Source organism: Macaca thibetana, chromosome 9, assembly GCF_024542745.1.
Source record: "Macaca thibetana thibetana isolate TM-01 chromosome 9, ASM2454274v1, whole genome shotgun sequence".
Taxonomy (NCBI): Eukaryota; Metazoa; Chordata; class Mammalia; order Primates; family Cercopithecidae; genus Macaca; species Macaca thibetana.
This window is the reverse complement of record NC_065586.1, coordinates 124,201,379-124,220,819: the sequence shown is the minus strand read 5'-3', so window position 1 is coordinate 124,220,819 and position 19,441 is coordinate 124,201,379. Positions and strand designations below refer to the sequence as shown.

Sequence of the window (19,441 nt, the reverse complement as noted above, 5' to 3'; positions counted from 1 at the left end):
GCTTATTCCACATCCCAGCTTTTAAATTAATAGAAGTAGTCATTCCTTTTGAGTATAAATGATATTTTCTTACAAATGATGAGAAAATTCTGATCTAAAACTGGCATTTTCTGCTCACAAAAAATCCTAACGCTGCCTTAAATATTGGCAACCAGAGTTTCCTGGCCCCCCTGAGCTGCAGGTGGTGACGGAGGCCTCTCCCTGAGACTCCCACAGCCCAAGCCACACAGTAAGATGCTCATTCACTTTCATTTCTGTTCTTTTCCACTGAACTTTTTTGCACCACCACTTTCCCTGCCAAGGCTGGCCCTCCATGTCCAGCCTCAGAACCCAGGAATTTGAGGTGTCACAAAAAGCACTACAGGGGAAGATTCTGAGCAGAGACCCGAGGGAAGGAGCCGTGGTTTAAGGAAAGATACAAAGGGAAAGCCCATTTGTGGGGTACCTGTGATTTGCTTGTGTGTTTTCCAGATGTCAGTTCATTTAACTCTCACAGCTTCAAGCTTTCAAGACTCAGAGAGGTTCAGAAACTGGCAAAAAGCCACACAGCCTGTTGCAGAGCCAGGACTCCCACCTGTTCTGCCTCATTCCAAAGCCCATTTCCACTCTAGCATCTAACCTGAGTTGTAAGAAACCTGGATCGTCTGCTAAACAAGCTGATGATCTCAAACCAACTGGCCCAAACCCCATCGAGACGCCCTGATAGATCAGGACAAGTTCAGGAGGTTGGAATGAGGGGGACCCACATGTCATCCTCTCTTTGGGGGACTTTGTAAATGGCAAACCAAGGGCCAGATTCAGCAAAAGTTAAACAAACACTAGAACTCCAAGAACAGCAGTGCAGGAGGCTTTGCTAGGAAATTATCCAGGCCGGCCGGGCACGGTGGCTCACGCCTGTAGTCTCAGCACTTTGGGAGGCCGAGACGGGTGGATCACAAGGTCAGGAGATCGAGACCATCCTGGCTAACACGAAGAAATCCGTCTCTACTAAAAATACAAAAGTTAGCCAGGCATGGTGGCAGGCACCTGTAGTCCCAGCTACTTGGGAGACTGAGGCAGGAGAATGGCGTGAACCCGGTGGGCAGAGCTTGGGGTGAGCAGAGATCACGCCGCTACACTCCAACCTGGGCGACAGAGTGAGACTCAGTCTCAAAAGAAAAAAAAGAAAGAAAGAAATTATCCAGGCCGCTAAGGCTGTAACAACCTACAGAGTCCCTGATATTGCCATTTTAGGGATGGAGAAACTGAGGCTCACACAGGCTAAGCAGCTGCCAATGATAGGGGATGTGGGGTCCAACTCACCCTGAGTGCCCAACTCCCCACCAGCTGCCCCAACCAAGGGGCATCCTTCAGAAAAGACCATCATTCTCAGGTAACCAGTCCCACGGCTGGCTTCTCTGGGAGCCCTCGTGGGTGCCCCTCTCACCCAGCCCACTCTACATGCAAAATCCAGTTCAACTCTCCACAAGGCCGGGTGCGTTTGTGCTGCCTGGGGAGCTGGGAACCTAAGGGGCATCACTAATAGCCTGGTGCTGAGATATAGGGGCAGGTGTCACTCTTGTCCTGTGGTTTCAGCATGGCTCTGTGGGAATAAAAGGCAGGCGGCAGTACCCGAAGCAACACCCATTCCCTATGAGATGGGCAGGTTCTGTTAACACTAATAAGGCACCATTCACTTCATGAGTAATATTCCGGCATGCCGGCTGAAGTGGTGCATCTATCCACATCTACATTAATATTCTGTTATATAGAAAAAAGACCCCAGAACTTTGCTGAGGCGACCAGATCACCTGAGGTCAGAAGTTCGAGACCAGCCTGGCCAACATGGCGAAACCCCGTCTTTACTAAAAGTATAAAACTTAGCCAGACGTGGTGGTGCACGCTTGTGGTCCCAGCTACTCAGGAGGCTGAGGCAGGAGAATCGCTTGAATCTGGGAGGCAGAGGTTGCAGTGAGCTGAGATCATGCCACTGCACTCCAACCTGTGCAACAGAGCGAGATTCTGTCCCAAAAAAGGAAAAAAAAGACCGAGAAATGCTGAGATATATTTTGAGATTGTGATAAGTTATAATTAAATCTCTGTAAACTCATTTAGATACCACCATTCTGCCATTATTCTGAGCTCTTTTTTTTTTTAAAGAAATCTTGAATTCTGGAGCTCTATCATTCATGGAAGGAGTGGGTGGTGGTGTCAGAGGTGTCCATCCTCCAGCAGGGAAAGTGGACCCTGGGAGGGTCCCCAGAGACTGGGCGGCCAGCATGAGGGTGAGGAGCTGCCAGTTCTGTTTCTCTTCCTGCCTGTTCTTCACCCTTGTATGTTCCTTTCTTCTTCCTTTTTCTGCCCATACTTATACTTTCTGCTCCTAAATATTTGGGAGGCATCCCAAAAAACAGCCTGGCCGCAGGTAAGGAAGGATGGTTGACAAGGCCAGAGAGATTGGTGGTAACCAGAGTGTGCTCAGCCCTCAGTGCGGGGTCAAGAACTGAGGACTTTTTCTCGTGTGTGTTGGGAGGTGAGGAGAAAAGTAACACAAAAAACGTTCTGTTCTAAAAGCCTTCATGGAAAGAAGACAAGGCCTGTAAGGAGAGAAGAGACGGGGGCAGGAAGTTGTAAGGAGCCCGTAGAATGGTCCAGACTGGAGACTATGGGGGGCAAGAGCTGCTAGACAGACAGTGGGGCTGAGAAGGAAGGGCCGGTGCATGGAAGACCAGGAGTGGGGAAAAGGTGAGACCTGGCAGTGAGTCCAGAGGACAGCAGTGAGCCCCTCTCGTAGGGACCCTCCTGCGTAAAGGTGGTCTTGTAGAATCATAGGCTGCTGGACCTGGAAGGGATGGCACCTGGGGGAGGACTGACATCTCAGTCCACGAAGCAACTGACCTGAGGCTGAAGTTGACGAATTAGGTAGACACAAACCCACAAGACCCATGAAGGCACGACTGCAAAGGATCCTGGGAATCATCTAGATTACTGGCTTTTGCCAGTACTGGAATCCTCAGGAATCTCAACCATGAAATTAGGCATCCCCATCCCACTCAAACACACCAAGTTTTTATTCATTTAAATAAGGGCTTGTAGATAAAGAAAAAGGTTTGAAAACCACAATAAGGTTTAAAGGCAGGAAATGGAGGCCTGGAGAGGACAATACCTGCCTAATGTCACACGGGTCAACGCCACCTGAGTCCAATGCCCCACGGGTCCAACGCCACACGGGTCCAAGACCACACAGATCCAAGCCTGTCTCCTCTCATACAACTGGTTTGGAAGAATTCTAGAACACACAGTGGGAGCACCCAACGGTCAGCTGGAAATGTGGGGACCAATGTCTTGCTCATCTCTTTAGCAGACTTTGTGGACCTACTGTGCACCTGCCGCTGCTCAGAGCCAGCAGGGCCAGCTGTGCAAATCCTAAGATGGGGCAACCAGCAAAAATCAGTGACTGCAGAAGAGTAAAGAGGAATAGGAAGGAGAAAAGGAACGTGAGAATGAGGAAGGGGGTTTGAGAAAGATCGAGGAGGAAGTGGGGCATGCAGGAGTGGTTTTAACTCACTTGTTCTAGTCTCGAGTCATTTTTCTATTTCAGCTTTCCATGAATTTGCAGACTATTCCTTTTAGGAGGAAACTGAAAAGGAGAACAATGTTTCTAAGCAGTCAGTCCAGTCAAAGCAGCCCACTCGACTTGATTCCTGCTTTGAAAACCCGTAGATGCAACAAGCGGCAAATCCTGGCAGAAGGTCGCCTGTCAAACCCATGTGCGTCCCCTCAAGTCCCCGCCCTGCAGGCTGCTGTGTATGGCCCAGGTCAACTGAGCTTCTCCAGGACCTTGGACACAGAGATCTTCCCTTATGAAGCCAACAGAGCATTCACATCGATTTACTGTTTGGCATTGAAACTAATAACTTTTGGTTTTAATAATGATGGGCTGCTGAGCTCTGAAAAGCCCTGGCCTTGATTTAACTGTTGTAAAAATGTACAACTAAACAGCCCCCCACCAGTTGCCTAAGAGTAATTTATGAAATCGCCTTATGTGTTTACAAAAGAAATCGCCTTGGTAGGAGTGTCATGTTGACGAAGACAACTCCAGACCAGGCATTTTAACTGCAGCTGCCTCTCACCTGACGGCTCCCAGTCTAGAATTAATGCTGCCTGCAGGTTAGAAGAGGTTTCCTGTTGCAAAACAGAGGGGTTTTAACTCCAGGAGAGTAGGCTCCTGCTCCTTTCTGTGCCACAAACCCTCCACGGCGCTCAGGCAGGAAACCACGTGCGTGACAGCCTCCTCCATCATCACCTGCTTCACTATTACCCATCACTCGAGCAACTAGGAGCAAGTGAGGGCCGGGCTGCCCAGCCAGAGAAATGTAAACTTTCATCAACAAGAGGGAGGCAGCTTCTAAAATGGAATGTCATTTCCATAACAAATGACAATCCAGCGGGCATCTCCCTCCAGAGTGATTGCTGGTGTCTGCTTCCCACTCCAAAGCCAGAGCCAAAATAGGGCCTGTGATGGGCCACAGACTGGAGCATGGGACAAGCAGATAGGAATGGCCGTGCTTCCAAAAGCACCCCTATACTCATCTTCCAGCTTCTGGTTTCAAAGAAAAGGGAAAGGAGGCCATCAGATAGCAAGACAAGAGACCCAGGAAGAATGAGGAAGATGACTTATAGGAAAGTTTAAAGCCAAAGCTTATTACCACCACACCCCAAATCTCCAGAGCCCCTTCTTTAGAACCAAGCTCCTTGGCTGAGCTCAAGGGTTTCCTTGAACGTCATCAGCCGTGACCTCCTCTACAGCATCCCTCTCCCCACAATGTTCCCTTTGCAAGCTCAAGGAGCACTGGGCTTTGTGTATCCCCAACAGGGCTAGTGATCTCTCCTGCAGCTCCAGGCTGGGCCCTGAGCCACCCTCCACCCTCAGACCCCTCCCGGGGTCTCTCCAAATACATCAGGTCTCTTAGGGGCTGAACGGTGTACTGGCAAAACTCATATGTGGAAGCCTTAGCCCCAAGACCTCACACTGTGACCCTATTTGGAGATAGCATCTTTGAAGAGGTAATTAAGTTTAAGGGGGGTCATTAGGGTCAGCCTTGATCCTGACTGGTGTGATATGACCATAGAGATGTTCGCACACAGAGGAATAGCCATGAGGACATAGCGAGAAGACAGTCAAGGAGAAGGCTCAGAAGAAATCAACCCTGCAACACCTTCCCCTTGAACTCCTGGCCTCCAGAACTAAGAGAGAATAAATGTCTGCGATTTAAGCCACCCAGCCTGTGGCACTTTGATATGGCAGCCCCAGCAAACTAACACAGGGTTGATACCCCTCACCCGCTTTCAATACTCTCCAGATTCTGGTCCCCTCCATTTCCAGTCCCCCCTCACTCACCTGTGCCACCCTCCATTTCCGCTTTGCCCTGCTCTCCTGCAACCTGCCCCTCTCCAAGCCCCACCCACACCCCACAGAGCTTTCCAGAACATGGAGAAAGGCTACCCACTCCACTGCTGAACTGTGTAAAGCCTGTGCAGGTGTTTTTTTTTTTGTTTAATCTAATTATTGTCTCCCAAACTAAATGTTGAATTCTTTAAGGACTGAAACCATGTGTCCATGGCACCTTATACAAATAGGCGTTACATTAAAGGTTAATGGAATAATTTATTCAATAACTAGGAAAATTTGATCTGCACAGAGACAACTGATTTGCTATAAGAACATTCAAATATATCAATAGTAACACGATTTATTGATGTCCACCACACGGGCACCTCTATTCTAAATGCTTTACATGTATTAACTCATTTAAGAGCCCATGAAGTACATCCCACTATTAGCCTCTTTTACAGACAAGGAACCTTAAGTTGACGCATCTGCCAAGCTGGCTTAGCCAGGATATGAAGGAGCAAAGAAGATAATGGCCTTTTCTTTCCTGAGTCATAAAGACCCGGAGTATAGAGAACCCCAAAAGGTCAGTGGTCCCAGGTCCCCTAGCCTGAGAACAAGTTAAATTCCAACTGCCTAATATGAAGTGCTGTCCACTTGCTATTATTTTACGTATCTCCAGTTATAAATTTAATTTGCCCATTTGTCACTTTTTTCCTGTCCTTTTTCTTAAAGTATTCCATGTAAAAATGTTAATTTATAAAATATTTCAGATATGATATTAGGTAGGTAGATATAGATACATTTCTTATGGCCTGTGTTTTTCTTCTTCCATTTACTCCCCGCTTCCTTCAATCAGTGTTTCCTAATGTGTCCAGACTGCTGAACCAGAAGCTCCAGGAACTGAACTGAAGAATCTGGAGTTCGCTCAGTGATTCCTGTGCTCAGCCAAGTTGAGGAAGCGAGAGAGGATAGGTGGTGAGAAGCACGCCTCCTGGGGCGCCTCCAGGTGACTGCATTGGCTGTCTGGGGCCCTGCTTCGAGAGGAAAGCTCAGGCTGGGTGATCTCAGCAGGAAAGGGTGCCGTTATCTACTGATGATGTCTGTTGTAGGACCGTCTACTGATGATGTCTGTCACAGGGCAGAATTGGAGAGTGGTGGCCTGCATGTCACAGGGGAACACTAAGCCATCAGTCAGTGGTGCACACTGTCATAGTTCTGCATTCCTGCTCTCTCTAAGATTTCAACTCCAACAGGTTAGGCTTATTCTTCCATCTCCCACTGGAAATACTTTATATGCCTTTAAATAACTTCTCCATGTCATTCCTAAAACATGTTAAGGACAGACTATTCAAACCTTAACCGTGAACTATTTCCATGCCACAGCACACATAGATGGCCATGAAGCTGGTGTGCCACAGTGTGGCAAATAGGCACATCTGGCCCCCAAAGAAAGCTCTGCTGGGAGCCCTGCTCCTTTAGGCCCCGTGGGCCATCACAAGGGCCAGGAGAACCAGTGTCTCAGCTCACCTGTTTCACTGAAAGCCTTCAGATGGGCAACTGCCCCTGTGGACCTTAATATCAACATGGAGCTGAACAGCAGAAGAGCTCTTTCTGCTTGCCATGGTTCATGCTTCTTTAAATACTTGCCAGTTAAAGGTTGGCTTAGTAGAGCAGCTGCTGATGACTAGTCTCATCACAAGGCTCCCCTCCCTGACGCCGATCCCTTGCCCCCACTGAACTCCAGCCAGGCAGAGCCACTCCTGCAGTTTGGGTTCAGGTTCACTGGACTATTTCTATTCATCATCTACAAAGAGCTGAAGTCTATATTTCTGACCTTATCACTGAGACTTCCTAGTCCATTTATCCTTGGTTCTGCCTGGTTCAATGCTCTGTCTTCCAGATATCTGGCTTCTTGTCACCCTTGTACTTCCTTGGCATTGATCCAAGTGTCTCTCTCTCATCCTGCCTCCCAACAGCTAGGTGTACACAATTGACCTCCCTCTCCCTTTTCTCCTGTACAGCCCCTGCCCATCACCCAATACTAGCCTTGCCTGCTAGAGTTGCTGGAACAGCACAGCTCATGGTTCAAAGTCCCAGGGGTGGTGCGCACAAGAGGCACCAAGGTTAAACATAAGCACACCAGGATGTGGGAAGACAGGCTGAGCATGGGGAGGAGGTAATGTTCCAGGAGAAGAGTATTATAGTCAAATTGGGAAGAAAAGGGTCATACATAAATTAAAAGCATAAATTACAGACTCAGGGTGAAATAAATGGAAAGGGCAGCAGCTTTTCATGAAGACACTAAGGCCCAAGAACTAAGAATTTGTAAAAAGTTATGCAGCTCATAAATCTAAGAGCAGGTATTAGCAACCATTGGCCTAAGAATGGAGCAGGAGCATTTCTGAACAGGTGCAACTGTGAAGGATGCACATTTTCAGGCCTTTTAAAGGCAAAACAACATAAAACAAAACAAAAGGCAGGGTGTGAAAATGAGATCCATGAAAGAAAAAATTAATAAGCTGGACTTTATTAATGTTAAGGAACTTCTGCTCTGCAAAAGACACTATCAAGTGAATAAGAAGATAAGCCACAGACATGGAGGAAATACTTGCAAAATGCATATCTGATAAGGAACTGGTATCCAAAATATACAAAGAACTCTTGAAACTCAACAATAAGAGAATGAACAACCCAATTTAAAAAATGGGCAAATGGCCTAAATAAAAACCTCTCTAAAGAAGATTTACAAGTGAAAAATAGGCATATGAAAAGCTGCTTAATATCATCTGTCATTACAGAACTGAAACTTAAAACAATAATGAGACAGCAAACACACTTATTAGATGGCTAAAATCCAAACACCAACAACACCAAATGCCGATGAGGATGTGGAGCAACAGGAACTCTCATTCATGGCTGATGAGGATGCAAAATGGTACAGCCACTTTGAAGACAGTTTGGCAGTTTCTTGTAAAACAAAAACATAGTCTCCCCATACAACCCAGCAATCGCAATCCTTGGCATTTCCTCAAATTAGGTGAAAAACTTATGTCCACACAAAAACCTACAGGTGAAAGTTTACAGCAGCTTTATTAGTAATTGCCAAAACTTGAAAGCAGCCAAGATGTCCTTCAATAGGTGAATAGATAAATACCATAGTGTATCCATACAATGAAATATAAGTCAGTGATAAGAAGAAATGAGATACCAAGCCACAAGAAGACATGAAGAAATCTTAGATGCATATTGCTAAGTGAAAGAAGCCAATCTGAAAAGGTGACATACTGTGTGGTCCCACCTATAAGACAGCCTAGAAAAGACAAAACTGTGGAGACAGTAAATATATCAGGGACGCTGGGATTGGAGAAGGGAAGGGAGGGTTGAATAGGAAGACCACAGAGGACTTTTAGGGCAGGGAATCTATTCTGTATGATACTGTGATGTGGACACGTGATGTTAGACATTCGTCAAAACCCACAGAATGCACAGCACAAAGAGTCAACCCTACCATAAACTATGGACTTCAGTTAATAATAACATCTCAATACTGGCTCATCAATTACAACCAATCAACCATACCAAAGAAAGTGGCAAGGGGGGTTCTCAGAGATATATGAACACTGTACTTTCCACTCGATGTTTCTGTAAATCCATAACTGCTCATAAAAATAAAGCCGATTAATGAAAAAAAAGCTAAGTCTGAGAACAAGAGTGGAATTCAAAGTTTGGAGATGCAGACTCGAGTTTAACAGCAACAGAAGAAAAGATACAAAACTGTGCTTATCCTAATGGAAGGGTCACGCACTGCAAAGGAAAGTGAAAATCCACCAGAAGAGCCCAGCGTCACAAGCCGCAGCAAAGTCTGCAGCATAAAGTCAGCCACAAGTCATGGGAAGGTTTGGGGAAATTCTCTTCATTTCATATCCATCACTGAGCATCTACAGGGTCAGGAACTGCCATGGAGAACAAGTAATTGATTATGGCAAATAAAATTTGTAAAACTTATCACAGGTAGCACCTGCTGTGTGTTTCATTCCAAGCCCTTTCTCTGAGATCCCAGTTATGGTAAATGGAACAAAACCTCCAACCCCAGAGGAGGGGGCTGGGAGTAGGCATGGGGTCTCCATCATAAGAGGGGAGCCCACCCTGAGGGGGGGTTTTCTAATTACAATCAGTTTCCCCAACACGCTGTCTCCAAGTCCGCCTGTATCAAATAGAGAGCTAGCAATGGAGACACCCAACTGTTCAGAGCCAGGGGCTGCATCCAGCGACCCTTTTCATTGCCCTGAGGTTATCTGCGTGTGCTGACGGCCTGGAGAAGCCACAGAAACCATCAGGATGTATACGCAGCAGTGAAGACGCAGGAATCAGGGCTTCCTAGGATTGTACGCATCATTTGGGAGGACTTGGGAGCATTAGAAACCAGGACCTTCATGCACATTTCCTAAAGATGCTTCTGAGGTGTCCAGCTGGATTTGGGTCTGGAATAAGGCGCACCAAGTCACTAAGCTCCTGAGCTACAGGGTGTCACTCCTGACGTTCTCCCCGAGTGGGTGTGTTCTCAGGGGTCTGGGGAGAGGAGTTGCACCCATGAACCCCAGCTGGAACTCAGTTACTAGAGAATCTGAATACAGTCACTCATCAACTGAGCTTGTCATGTCAGTCGCCCTCCCTCATAGGGTGCTGTGGGTTCAGGTAAATGTATACTAATACTTCTCATTCCTGAATAAAGAAAAAAACGTGAGGCTCAAAGAGAGAGATGAGCTCAAAGCCTCAGAAACTTGGAGTCCTTCCTGGGAAAAAGGGGCTTCTGATACACACGCCTCCAAAACACCTCACACTACAGTCTGAGGATTATAGAGCTTAACTAAAATGAAAATAAAACAAATAGCAAAACTCTCACAAAAATGTGAAGAATAAGAGGAGACAATTGCAGCTGGGCGTGGTGGCTCACGCCTACAATCCCAGCACTTTGGGAAGCCATGTCAGGTGGGTTGTTTAAGCTCAGGAGTTCAAGACCAGTCTGGGCAACATGGTGATACTCCATATCCTACCAAAAATACAAAAGAAAGAAAAAAGGAAAAGAAAAAATTGGCTGGGTGTTGTGGCACACACCTGTAGTCCCAGCTACTCAGGAGGCTAAGGTGGGAGGATGGCTCGAGCCTGGAAGATGGAGGTTGCAGTGAGCGGAGATCATGCTGCTGAACTCCAACCTGGGGGACAAAGTGAGATCCTGTCTCAAAAAAAAAAAAAAAAAAAAAAAAGACAATTACAAGAACATTTTGAAAGCTGAGGGCTGATAGACAAATGGTAGCTGACTAATTGGCCCCTGAATGTGGAACTTTAACTTGGCCAGAGAAAACCAACACTGACCTGGTTTACCTGGGGAAGGGAGGCTGGGGACACGGTGCGCAGGAGCCACAGGCGGTGGGGAGGAGGAACCAGAGAGAAGCACATGAAGAGCTGCTTAGCATTCTCTGAGGGGTGGTCCCAAGGTGGGATGGGATTGGATTTCAGTTACGAGGTGGTGACAGCCTCTGGCTCCTCTCCCACTCCCCTCGACCAGATGCTGCTGTCCCTTTCCACTCCAGAGAAAGGCCAGAGGCCTGTGAAAGAGGTCCCTGGGCTGAGAGACCCTGGACACAATTGAGGACTGGAAATTCCTGTAGAAACAGGGGGGCTCAGTGCATACCAGCAGCCTGTTTCCCAACTGGGCTCTCAGAAAACTGACAACAGGGCTGTGCCCTCCAGGCAGGAGAGCAGGGATGTCTTCCTCAGGGAATCCAACCATCCGAAAGGAAGGAAAGAGCTAAAGAGACTGACATGGGGGTGTGTGCTCTCACCACGTGGAAGAGAGAGACCGAAACAGATGGACAGAAGGACACAACTCAGGGCAAACGGAAACTGTATATGGAAAAGGAAAAAAAAATCATTAATATCCACAGAGAGCTGGGAGCAGATATTAAAATCATTCAAAAAGGACAGAGATTCATAAAAAGGAATATTTAGAGAACAAAAAAGTGTTCCTGGAAACTAAAAATACTATAACAAAGGTTTAAAAATCAACAAAAAGATTGGAACCAAAAAAAAAAAAAAAAAAAAAAAAAACAAGGCGATCTCCCAGACACCCAAAAGAAAAAGAAATTGATAATAGGAGAGAAAGGACAAGCAAATGAAAGATTCAGCCCAGGAGGTCAAATATCCAAATCACAAGAGTTTCCAGAAAGAAAGAGTAGTGAAGACCAAGGGGAGGAAATAAATCATCCTAGAGAACACCCCAGATCATGAAATTCTAGCTTAAAGGGCCTCACAAGCAGCCTGAATCCAATTGATGAAAGTAGGGCCCATGGAAACGCACATTACGATGAAAACTCAGAGCTCTCAGGACAAGCAGAAGATCCCTCCAACTTCCAGAGAGGAAAAAGGCAAACGAAAAACAGGCCACAGGTAAGGATCAGGGATCAGGGTGGCCTCAGGCCTCTTGACAACAAAACCAGGAGCCAAAAAACAAGGGACTGAAGCCTCCAAAATTCTAAAGGAAAATGATTTCCTAGCTAGGAACAGAGCAGGTGTAAGGTAGAATAATGGCATTTTCTGACAAGCATGTTTTTTGTTTGTTTGTTTGTTTGTTTGTTTGAGTTTAGGCAGTTTCACTCTTGTTGCCCAGGCTGGAGTGCAATGGTGTGATCTCGACTCACTGCAGTCTCCACCTCATGGGTTCAAGCAATTCTCCTGCCTCAGCCTCCTGAGTAGCTGGGATTACAGGCGCCCACCACCACACCTGGTAATTTTTTTTTATTTTTAATAAAGACCTGGTTTCGCCACATTGGCCAGACTGGTCTCAAACTCCTGACCTCAGGTGGTCCGCCTGCCTCAGCCTCCCAAAATGCTGGGATTACAGGCGTGAGCCACTGCGCCGGGCCCAGACACACATGTTCTTTAAACTCCTTCCCATGCACTGTTTCTTAGGAGATGGCCAGCGGGGGTGCTCAATAGCAAACCAAGAAAGAAGAAGACTTCTCAGGGTCAAGCACTTGGAAGAGAAGAGAACCCCAGAGCAAGGGTCGGGAGAAGCCAGGCCCCATGAGGCACTGGGTCTAGGAAGTAACGGGTGCAGGCCAGATGCCCCGTCAGAAGCTCTGGGAGAGGCTTCCTCAAGTAGATATCTTGAAGGTCAAGACAAATGACTCTGTGATGAATGCATAAAACAGAGCAAGGGGAAAAAAAGTTAAAGAAAATTGACTCCAGGAAAAAAAAAATAAATCTTCGATCAAGTAAATGGTAACCATCATTTACTACATGGCTTAGCTTCAAACAGCATTTACATAGCTGTAAGAATGGACACTGTTGCAGTCGCAATCACAATGTAAGTACATGAGAAGCATGCATGGATAGTAAGGGCATGAGTGGGGTTTGCGGGGTTGACAGGGAAGAACCTGGTGTGCTTTATCATCTCCTCAGTGGGAAGGATGCTCAACAACGAGACAGCAAGAAGGACTGCACAACACAGACTCTGTCGCTGCACTGCTGGTTAACTAAAAGGATCCAAAGCAGTTGCCTCCTGGGAAAGGAATAACAGCAGGTGGGCCAAACAGGGTTGCTCTGAGTTGCAGGGGTGTGTGCTTTGTAACAAGCCTTCTAAACCTATTTTGTTTTTTAAATCAGGTGTATGTACAGCTTTGATTTTAAAAGAAAATCAGGTGTATGTACAGCTTTGATTTTAAAAGTTAAACTGTTGCTCCATGAACTCTTAGTTGGGTAACCACCAGCAAGGGGATCTTTATGATATTGATTACAGATCTCTAGGAAGGAATATTCCTTAGTTGTTTTTTGTTTTTGTTTTTTGTTTTGGTGGGGGAGAACTTTTAATTTCAGGGGTACAAGGACAGGTCTGCTATATAGGAAAACTTGTGTCATGGAAGTTTGAGGCACAGATTATTTCATCACCCAGGTATTAAGCCTAGTACCTACTAGTTATTTTTCCTGATCCTCTGCCTCCTCCTACCCTCCACCCTCTGAAAGGCCCTAGTATGTGTTGTTCCCTTTGATGTGTCCGTGAGTTCTCATCGTTTAGCTCCCACTTATAAGTGAGAACATGCAGGATTTGGTTTTCTGTTCCTGCATTAGTTTGCTGAGGATAATGGCTTCCAGCTCCATCCATGTCCCTGCAAAGGACATGATCTCATTCTTTTTTTTTTTTTTTTTTTTTTTTTTTTTTGAGACGGAGTCTCGCTCTGTCGCCCAGGCTGGAGTGCAGTGGCCGGATCTCTGTCTTTATCATAGAATGTTTTCTATTGCCTTGGTATATATTCCGTAATGGTGAGCTCACTGCAAGCTCCGCCTCCCGGGTTCACGCCATTCTCCCGGCCTCAGCCTCCCGAGTAGCTGGGACTACAGGCGCCCGCCACCTCGCCCGGCTAGTTTTTTTTTTTTTTTTTTTGTATTTCTTAATAGAGACGGGGTTTCAACCTGTTTGCCAGGATGGTCTCGATCTCCTGACCCTCATGATCCGCCCGTCTCGGCCTCCCAAAGTGCTGGGATTACAGGCTTGAGCCACCGCGCCCGGCCATCTCATTCTTTTTTATGGCTGAATAGTATTCCATGGTATATATGTATCACATTTTCTTTATCCGGTCTGTCATTGATGGGCATTTAGATTGATTCCATGTCTTTGCAATGGTGAATAGAGCTGCAGTGAACATTCATGTACATGTGTCTTTATCATAGAATGATTTCTATTCCTTTGGGTATATATTCCGTAATGGGATTGCTGGGTCAAATGGTACTTCTGTCTTTAGGTCTTTGAGGAATGGCCACACCATCTTCCACAATGGCTGAACGCATTTACACTCCCACACCAAAGCCACTGGTGTTTATTGAGTGCAAATAAATGTGTGAGGCACCTCTAAACTCCATAGATCATCTCATTTTATCTTCAGAAAACCACAAACAGATACTTTTCAAAAGAAGATATGCTTGTGGCCAACAATCATATTAAAAAAAGCTTTTTTTTTTCCCTAGACAACTTCCAGGTGGAGCAAGGGCTGAGGAGGCTGCTCTGCTCAGGTCACCTCTGGGCTGCCACGATGGCTGCAGGGAACAATGAAGGAGCCTCAGGCACATAGAGAATCCCCTCTACCCCCCATCCAGCTTAGCTCAAGCCAAGGTCACCAACTGTAAGCTCCACAACATTTTACCAACAAAAGGCCCAGAGATTTCTCCCTCCATGGACACAGTTTCACTGGGAGATGGGCACTAACAGGAGTATGAATTCCCTCTAAAATAAAAGGATGTAGGCTGGTTTACTAACACTCCTCTGGTTCCCAGTGGACCAGGAAGTCTTAGGAAGTCTTTGGGATGAAACATCTCTGGAGCTTATCACCTCTACTGCAGTAAGGGCACTGCGGCTTCCTTTCAGGGCTGAGAAGCCCAGAGCAGACCTTTCTCCTTCCCCTTGGTCTTGAATCACTTCCCAGAGCCTCTCCAGAGCCTCCCCAGGCAGAGACCCCCCATTTGGAGAGGCTGAGGCAGGACAAATGACCTGAGAACAGAGAAGAGAGGAAGGAGTCCATTTCTCTCTTGTAGGAGCTACTTCCTTGGGAATTTCTGTTAAAGACTTTTCTGAAGTTTAGAAGTTACCATTGAATCTGAAATAATTATCAAAAAGAAAAAAAACTTACTAAGGGCCAGGCACAGTGGCTCATGCCTATAATCCTAGCCCTTTGGGAGGCCCAAATGGGCAGATTGCTTGAACCTGGGAGTTCAAGACCAGACTGGGAAACATGGTGAAAACTTGTCTCCAAAAAAAACACAAAAATTAGCTGAGTGTGGTGGCGTGCACCCATAGTCCCAGCTACTCGGGAGGCTGAGGTGGGAGGATCCATTAAGCCCAAGAGGTTGAGACCACAGTGAATCATGATTGTGCCACTCTGCCCCAGCTTGGGAAACAGAGCAAAATCCTGTCAAAAAAAAACAAAAACAAAAACAAAAACAACTTAAGGAAATTCTATCTCCTCCCGGAAATAAATAAAATCGAGCTAAGCTTCATTTGCCCTTTTTCTTTTGCAGTTTGGAACATTTTGTTGGACTCTGATGTACTTACAGGAACATGCACAAATCACAAAAACTCAGCTCAGTGAACTTCTGCAAAGCAAATCCACTCTGGCCCCAGGCACCCAGACCAAGACCAGAACTTCACCCGCTGCCTCATGCCCTTCCCAGCAAACCTTCCACCCAAGGTAAACACTTGCAAAGAGCCTCATGGATGTGTTCTTTGTATCTGACTCCTTTTCCTCAATATTAAGTCTCTACGTAGTTTATTCTTTCTCACCATTGTCTACTGTTGACAGATATTTGGAGAGTTTCTTGCAGTTGGCTATTACAAATACACTGCCTTCATTTGCCTTTTGTGAATAACATTGACGGGAGAGGATTTTAAAGTAGGAGAATGGGTAAAATGGATGAAAACAGGCATGCATATTAAATGTACATGCAGGTATCAATTAATTAGCCTCCATTTACCTACCTGGCTTAAGATGCAGAATTTGAGGGAAAAAAGGAACCACAGGCCATTATGAGAAGTAAATCAGATGAAGTTAAAACAAACAAACAAACAAAAAACTATTTAAAACGGCTCTCAAAGAATGTCTAGGACATGTACACTGCATTGTCTTTTCACTAAACTGTGCCTAACTAAAAATAATTATTCGAGGCAGGGAGCAGTGGCTCACACCTGTAATTCCAGCACTTTGGGAGGCTGAGGCAGGCGGATCACGAGGTCAGGAGTTCGAGACTATCCTGACCAAGAAGGTGAAACCCTGTCTCTACTAAAAATACAAAAATTAAAAAAAAATTAGCGGGCGTGGTGGCGCATGCCTGTAATCCCAGCTACTCAGGAGGCTGAGACAGGAGAATCACTTGAACACAGGAGGCGGAGGTTGCAGTGAGCGGAGATTGCACCATGGCACTCCAGCCTGGGCAACAGAGTGAGACTCCATCTCAAAAAAAGAAAAATAATAGCAATTATTATTATTATTCAAAACATGGTGCTAGCCAAAGACATCCTCTGCAGCTTTGCAGAGCTCTTTCTGTCCAGATGAAAGTAATAAATAGTCTTTGAGGCTAGTTTGGCTCAACTAGTTTGAAGAACATCATTCCCCAGCACATGGGAAGGGTTTTATACAAAACACTCCCGTGGTCAACTGGTTGGAAATGTTAGGTTTGCCAATGTATTTATTTACTGCACAGCCTCTTAGAGACTCATGTACAGTGATCATGGACACTGTGTGCAAGTCTTCAGGCAGGAAATATGCTATACAGTATTTCCCGAGTCATCTCACCTGAGGACCTCTTTTCAAATGGAGCATCTTTTTTTTTGAGATAAAGTCTCATTCTGTCACCCAGGCTGGAGTGCCATGGTGTGATCTTGGCTCACCGCAACCTCCACCTTCCAGGTTCAAGTGATTCTTGTACCTCAGCCTCCTGAGTAGCTGGGATTACAGGCACATGCCAGCTGATTTTTTGTATTTTTAGTAGAGACAGGGTTTTACCATGTTGGCCAGGCTGGTCTCAAACTCCTGGCCTCATGTGATCCTCCAGCCTCGGCCTCCAAATTGTTGGAATTATAGGCATGAGCCCCCGTCCCCAGCCACATGGAGCATCTTTTGGGACTCTATGCCACAGAACACACCTGGAGAAATAGTGTCTGGATTCACTCACTCACGCCCCAGGCTTTCAGTGCATGATAGATACAGTGGATACCAAGATAAGCATGACACCGTCCCCAATCTTAAGAAGGTCGTGAATTAATAAAGTCTAGGGCCTCCTAAAGGAGGACAAGAGAAGAAAAAGGCATTAGAGTGTCCTGAGGGCCTCGTACGTACTAGGACTCAACTAGCCACTGCATTAGTGTGGGGGGGCTGCCATAACAAAACACCACAGATGGGCAGGGGCGGGGGAGCTTAAACAACAGGAATTTATTTCCTCCCCGTTTTAGAGGCTGGAAGTCCTAGATCAGGGTGTTGGCAGGACTGGTTTCTTCTAAGGCCTCTCTCCTTGGCTTGTAGACAGCCATTCTCTGCCTGTGTCTACGCAGGTCTTCTCTCTGTATCTGCCTGTCTCCTGATCTTTTCTTATCAGGACACCACTCAGATTGGATTAGGGCCCACCCTAATAACCTCATTTTACCTTAACTTAAGATTGATCTTTAAAGATCTATCTCCAAATACAGTCATATTCCGAGGTACTGGGTATTAGGAATTCAACATAGGAATTCTGGGGTATGAGGATGCAATTCAACCAATGATAGGAATTTTATCTCATGCAATACCCAAAATCAACCCAATGTCACTGTTCCTATTGCTCTTTTATAGCTCAGAGAAGGTTAGCACTACTGTGATAAGAAGGTGGAAAGGAACATAAATGTCTCCCCAAAGCCCAGTTTCTCAGCCTCCACAGCTAGTGCTCACGTGAGAGGATGTATTTCTATGCACGAAGATGATTTTATGGATGTTATGCAAAATATGAAAAAAAAAAAAAACCCTGAATGCTTGTCGCTTCTGTAACATTTTAGAAATATACCCGATTCTTTGCCCTTCTAATTGTACAGGAGTCATTGATGGTTAACGAGTCCTTTCAAATGTCCGATCAGATAGTGTCACGTTTTAGAACACATGAAATAATTTGGTCATTATTTCTAACTAAGTACCCAATTACAAAAGGACATTGCTGATGTCTCAAAATGAATATTTCCAAAATTTTGATAATGAGGTTACTTTAAACATCAAGCACCAAGTGAGCTGTTCCAAGATTCTAAGAGCCCAGAACACACAAAGGACACAGCAGGCTCTCCACTGCCACCATTTCACTGAGTCTGTTCCCGTGGACCCCACACTATGAGCAGCCACAGCAAACTTCCCAGGCTGGAGCCTCTGCCTTCTCCCCAAGTCACGCGTGTCCCTGTCAACAGTACGGGCCTCCCAGCAATTAGTTCATGTCTTCCCACACCACCCCTAACCACTGGGCAACACCCCTTGGAAAGGCCTTGGTGAAGCCCCGTTCAGCCGTCTAAAGCAGAGAGGCAGCAGCAGCCCCCACTCTCAACAGACAGACGTCTCTTTAGACACAGAGATGTCGCAGAGAGGGAGTCTGGCCAACAGAATTGCAGACAAACCTGCAGGTCCCCTGCTCTGCCACAGACTAGCAGACTAGTCATGTGGCATGGACCAAACCACCTCCCTCTCTGAGGCTCCAGTCCCCATCTGTGAATGGAGATGATTGTCGGGAGGGTTCATGAGATAGAAGACAAAGTGTAAGGAGTGTCAGGCCAGGCTCATGACAGTGGGAGACACTGCTGTGACTATCACCATTATTAGCTAAACTACAATGGGAAATAAAACTTCAGTCTTTGATAACTGCCCAGAGGCAAGTGCGGTCTCGGTGGGGTGCTGAGAGAAGGGCATGAGGGCAGGCTAGTGTGTACAGCCAGCAAGGGTACTTTAAGTGAGACCTTGCCTACTGCAGAAGCCTTCACTTGTCAGGCTGAACGTTCAGCCCTAAGGCAGCCATAGGGATACAGCTCCAGATCACAACCCATCAGTCTCAGTCCAGGCAGGGACTCAGCTCAGGCCATGAAGGCACCTCACACACTAGGCAGGCCAGCCCTGGAGCCTCCACCGCCTTGCAGCCAAGAGACCCACCAAGAGTTGAGACATCTGCAAAATGAAACAAAGCAAAGCAAAACAAAACTTGGGCAAGTGACCCTTAAAACAAAAGAAGCACCTGGGGTCTGGGGACGCCTAGAGAGGAGAGAAGAAACCGGTGACTTAGATATTCAGAGTGAGGACCCTAGAATCAAAGCCATCGGGTTCACAACCCGGCTCTGAAGCATCCAATCTGCCCAGTCCGGCCATGGAAGGAAGCATTCGCACCTCTCTGACCTCTGGATTCCTCCTTCGCAAGGTGGGATCCGGACCAGGTGAGACAGGCACCTGGGGTGCAACATTTAAGGAGGCACCCACTCTCGGGGTTGTGCTGGTGGAGAGTCAGGCCTGAGAGTGAGCGCTTCCT

General features: G+C 46.4%; 1 protein-coding gene across 3 annotated transcripts in view; it reads right to left on the bottom strand.

The window, feature by feature from the left end:
* Positions 1–19,441, bottom strand: part of LOC126962584 (peptidyl-prolyl cis-trans isomerase A-like) — an 890,552-nt gene that overhangs the window by 164,936 nt on the left and 706,175 nt on the right. Inside the window, exon 1 of one of the 3 annotated variants that reach the window (XM_050803808.1) lies at positions 3,980–3,992. The exons of the other annotated variants lie outside the window; for them this stretch is intronic. The gene's annotated coding sequence lies outside the window, so the exon portion shown is untranslated. Of the gene's footprint in view, positions 1–3,979; positions 3,993–19,441 lie in introns of those variants that run through there. 3 annotated transcript variants of the gene reach the window in all.